Source organism: Symsagittifera roscoffensis, chromosome 6 (genome assembly GCF_963678635.1).
Source record: "Symsagittifera roscoffensis chromosome 6, txSymRosc1.1, whole genome shotgun sequence".
Lineage (NCBI taxonomy): Eukaryota > Metazoa > Xenacoelomorpha > Acoela > Convolutidae > Symsagittifera > Symsagittifera roscoffensis.
In genome coordinates this window covers 20298677-20304338 of record NC_087067.1, presented here as the reverse complement: position 1 = coordinate 20304338, position 5662 = coordinate 20298677, and positions in this window count along the sequence as shown.

Here is a 5662-nt window from a genome sequence, read left to right as displayed (position 1 = left end):
TTCCTTCAAAAAAATGCGGTATGGCAGGAATTTGGATTGGTTTATTGATGTCTAAAACCAATTTGATTTTGAAACTATCTATTGGTGTGATTATTCAAAAAACTTTTTTAAGTATTTTTTATCAGTTGACCATTTGTATCTTGTTAACGGGATTGAGGCTTTTCTGGTTAAAAAACCTTGTTAGCATATTTCAACTTTTTTGCGAACGTTTTAGCTAATTGTTCTAACCCTTGATAATGGAGAAGAATTTGTATTCAAGTTTTAGTTCTTTTGTTTTCCTCTAAAAATCAGGTACCACAAATCATCATTAGAATGGATCGAGTGATATATCATATTAAAGCCTTTTTAGTCTTGATTTGAACGACATGAAATAATTTTAAAAGTCTTCCAAGCGAAAAGGTTTGAAATTTGTGTGTTTTAGTCTAATTTCGAACGAGTGGAGCAAGCGATTAGGCTTATTATAGACGGATAAGTCATGAAGCTTTTATTCAAGATCTGAAAACTTTGTTTGACCCCAGTGAAACAAGTGTTCGAAGTTTTTTAAGCGCCATCTTAGAAATAAAAAATCAATTTTCGAAAAACAATTAGTCATCTGTACATTATTTAATTGGCGTTTCACTTGACACTTGTTTAAGAAGTCCCTATGTTGACAGACATGCTTGAGCGTTTTCAATGTATTATTTTTTTGCTCGTTTAAGCTATATCGTATATTGTAATGCTTAAGAAATTTCACTTAGCTAATGTGTAAGAAGTTCTTATCTTGGTCTGTTAAAATGCCAAAACATTGCAAGGGTGAAAATGATTAGTCAAGTCGACGTATCAAAGTCTGTTGGAGGGCGAATGCTTTAACTCCGCAACGTAAAACTATCGAAATTTTTGTTCAACAATTTCTTTAACTACATTTTAATTTCTCAACCCTATCGTGGGTTGCTGTCAGGGTATACTCAGGGGTTGCAAATCTGGCGGCCAAGTTTGACTGCTCAATTTCTTTTGGTTTTCCAGGTATTGCGTTTCATACGATTTTTAAAAAAAAATTCTTAGTTTGAAAAAAAAAACTAACCGAACTTGAAATTCTGAGCCCTTTACTAGGATACTGTTACAGTACACTCTGAGGTTGCAAATCTGGCGTCCAAGTTTGACTGCACAAATCCTTTTGGTTTTCGAGATATCGTGTTTTTTACGAATTTTTTCAATTTTTTTTCAAACATCTTAGTTTTAAAAAAAGTAACCGAACTTAAAATTCTCAACCCTATAGCGGGCTGCTGTTAGGGTACACTCAAAGGTTGCAATTCTGGCGGCGTGCCAGTATGACTGCTCAGATCCTTTTGATTTTCGAGACATGGTGTCTTTCATGATTTTTTCAAATTTTTTTCAAGAAACTTAGATATAAAGAAAACTCACCGAATTTGAAATTCTAAACCCTATATTGGACTGCTGTCAGGGTGTACCCAGGGGTTGCAAATCTGGTCTCCGAGTATGACTGCTCAATTTTTTTTTGATTTTTGTGATATTGCGTTTCTTACGATTTTTTCAGTTTTTTTTTTCAAACATCTTAGTTTTAAAAAAACTAACCGAACTTGAAATTCTCAGCCTTTTACTAGGATACTGTTATAGTGCACTCTGAGGTTGCAAATCTGGCGTCCAAGTTTGACTGCACAAATCCTTTTGGTTTTCGAGATATTGTGTTTCTTACGATTTTTTTTCATTTTTTTTTTCAAACATCTTAGTTTTAAAAAAAGTAACCGAACTTAAAGTTCTCAACCCTATAGCGGGCTGCTGTTAGGGTGCACTTAAAGGTTGCAAATGTGGCGTGCCAGTATGACTGCTCAAATCCTTTTGATTTTCGAGATATGGTGTCTTTTATGGTTTTTTCAAAATTTTTTCCAGGAAACTTAGATATAAAGAAAACTCACCGAATTTGAAATTCTCAACTCTTTATTCGACTGCTGTCGATGTGTACCCAGGGTTTGCAAATCTAATCTCTGAGTTTGACTGCTCAGTTTTTTTTTGATTTTCGTGATATTGCGTTTCTTACGATTTTTTCAGTTTTTTTTTCAAACATCTTAGTTTTAAAAAAGTAACCGAACTTAAAATTCTCAACCCTATAGCGGGCTGCTGTTAGGTTACACTCAAAGGTTGCAAATCTGGCGTGCCAGTGTGACTGCTCAATTTCATTTGATTTTCGAGATATGGTGTCTTTAATGATTTTTTCAAAATTTTTTCCAGGAAAATTAGATATAAAGAAAACTCACCGAATTTGAAATTCTCAACCCTATATTGGACTGCTGTCAGGGTGTACCCAGGGTTTGCAAATCTGGTCTCCAAGTATGAGTGCTCAAGTTTTTTTGATTTTTGTGATATTGCGTTTCTTACGATTTTTTCAGTTTTTTTTTGCAAACATCTTAGTTTTAAAAAACTAACCGAACTTGAAATTTTCAACTCGATAGCGGGCTGCTGTTAGGGTACACGAAGGGTTCGCAAATCTGGTGTCCAGGTTAGAGTGCTCAAATTTTTTTAGTTTTTGAGATATGGCGCTTATGATTTTTCCAGTTTTTTTTTCAAGAAATTTAGATATAAAGAAAACTCACAGAACTTGAAATTCTCAACCCTTTAGTGGGCTGCTAGGGTACACTCAGAGGTTGCAAATCTGGCGTACCAGTATGGCTACTCATTTTTTTTGGTTTTCGAGATATGGCGTGTTTTAACATTTTTTCATTTTTTTTCTTAATGAAAACTACTAACCAACTTGAAATTATCAACCATTTAGTAGGATGCTGTCACTCTACTCAGGGATTACAAATCTGTCGTCCAAATGTGGTTGCTCAAATCTTTTTGGTTTTCGTGATATTGCGTTGCTTACGATTTTTTCAATTTATTTTTCAATTCCTTAGTATTAAAAATTGAGTTCGAAGTTCTGAACTCTTTAGCGGGCTGAGTTTATGGTACACTCATAGGTTGCAAATATGGCGTCCAAATAAGATTCCTCAATTTATTTAGGTATTCGGGATATGGCGTCTTTTTTTTTCAATTTTTTTTCAAGCAAACTTAGCTATAAAAAAACTAACCGAACTTGAAATCCTCAACCCTATAGCGGGCTGCTGTTATGGTACACTCAGAGGTTGCAAATCTGGCGTCCCAGTATGACTGCTCAAATCCTTTTAGTTTTCGAGATATGGTGTCTTTTATGATTTTTTCAATTTGTTTTTTCAAGAACTTATAAGAAAGATAACCGACTTTGAAATTTCCAACACTTATTTAGGGTGATGGCAGACTACAAGCAGGGGTTGCAAATCTAGCGTCCGAGTAAGACTGATCAAATCATTTTGGTTTCCAAAAAATGGCGGTTTTATGCTTTCTTCAACCTTTTCTAACATAACTTGATTTTCACAAGCCTAAGGCGGCGGATTGTTAGGTACACTTCGGTGTTGCAATCCTTGCCTCTAAATATGACTGCTCAAATTCTTTTGGTTCCCGAGTTGTGGCAATGAAATAGAAACACCTGATAGATGAGCCCAGTAAATCAGCACGGATTATCAGCACCCAGTAAATATCGCTGGTTCGGTACATCTTTTCGGAAGCTCTTTTTACGTTCAATGGTCTATTTGAAGCACCTTAGGTGCGAGTGCTGCGCTAGTTTTTGGAGAAAAACTGTCATTCAAAAATGCATAGGCAACGAGCATGAATCCTGATGCGCCTTGAATGCCTGTCTTTTAACTAATTGGTGGACACCTTAGCCACTTCACCACTGATCCTCCTAAAACTTAAATAGTGCTGGATGCAGTCAAAATGATTATTTAGCTCGTCGGGTTTTTCTATAGTGATATAAACGAAGCGATTCTTCTTACATAGTTGTGTTTGTTTTAATCGAAATTGAGGAAAAGTCGCGCTGCGTTTTCAAAAGTCGCGCTGCACTACTTCGAAAGTAGTCTAAATGTTTAAAATTTCCAGTGGCATAAAATAATGTTCATTGTTGGGGTTATTGTAAAAGTTTGAATTATGATCGTTATTTGAAATCGAAGGAAATTGAAAGTTTGTTAACTTATAAGTTTGTTTTTAAACCTTTTGATCTTTTCCTTAGGCACCATTCCCCAAAACTTAGGCTATATGAGGCCATATTATTTTGCAATTTGTCATATTTGTTCGCAATATTCAGTGCTTTCCCAATTTTTAAAGAGTTTTTTCAGGATCTTAGAAGTTCACAATTTCTTAATCACCACTGATATTTTTAGTCCGTGGATTTAGCTTTTTTTAGTAAATAACAAATTCAAAGAATCTAGCATTAAATGACTTTTGAACTAATTGCTCACAGATTCTTTAGATTTATAAATGAGCGAAAGCAAAGCTCCCTCAAAATGTTCTAAACATAACACATCCTCTGAATCATCACATCGAAAAAGGAAAAGTAGTCCAAGAAATGAGCACAGAACCTCTGAGAAAATAAAGCAACAATGTGATTCAGAAACACGGGAAGAAGTCAAAAACGAGTTAAAAAGTGCAAAAGAAATTAAACCGAAAGCTCCGAAGCTCATCGCCAAAATTGGTCACCTTCAAAACCCGAAAATTCCACCGAAGACTGGAAAGCAAAAAATAACAGCCGCCACTGTTTTCGGAGGGGAAAGTTCCGACGATGAAGGTGAAGAAATGCCGTTTGAAGCAAAATTGAGACTAAAAAACGTTGGTAAAAATACCCCAACATCTGCTGGCCCAAACTCGTTTGGGAAAATATCCGGAAAAGGGTTCATTGACCCCAGAGTGCAATGGAAAAAGGTCATCGAAGATACGAAGAAAAGAACCGATCAAGAAGAAGATAATTATAAGTCCATTTGCAAAGCTGGAAATTCGTAATTGTGGCAATTGTTCGTAAATATGTTTTTTCTTGTTGTTTGCGGTAAAATTTCGTGTAGTAGATTTAATCAACTGTCCAATTATAAATTGTTAGTAATTGAATAAAAATTCAGAATAAAAATGCGTTTTTTGTCTAACGAAATGGAGTCAGGTTGCAGTGCAGTGTGTCACATTTAAGTTCACTTTTAAAGCGAAAAGCGAAGCAGTTGCGTGCGCAGGGCCTTTCTAATGTCAATCTATTCGTTGACTATTGAAAATGTGGAGGAACTTAGGGGATGTGTTTTAGTTTTTTAAACTACTTGTTTTCCACGCAAAATCAGGTACCACAAATAATCATTGGAATGGGTCGATTGATATATCATTTTGAAGCCCTTTCAGCAGTGATTCAAACAAAAGGTTTTGAAAACATTTTCTCAGTGTTGAGAAAAAACGGTTTGAAATTTGTAACTTTTGGTCTAATTTCGAGCTAATAGGGTGAGCATGCAGGATTATGCGTATGCTTGATGTAATCCAGGTTTCATTTTTCAAGGCTTTTTTAACCTTTTCCTTGCCTTAGTGTAAAAGATGTTTAAAATGTTAATCAACCTGTTTTTAATCAGTTCCTGCAATGTCTATTAGCCAGTTTCGCACTTCACCCCAAAGACAGAAAATTCCGAAATTTTTTTTTGCAATATAAATGTGGTTGGAATAGTCTTTGGAGAGGAACAGGCTCTTCGCCGTTGCCGGGGGTAGCATGTTGATAATTAGACCAATTATTTTTGTTGGAATTTTTAATTTTTTTTTTGGTTTTTCTTAACTACGAGTTGAGATTTTTCCA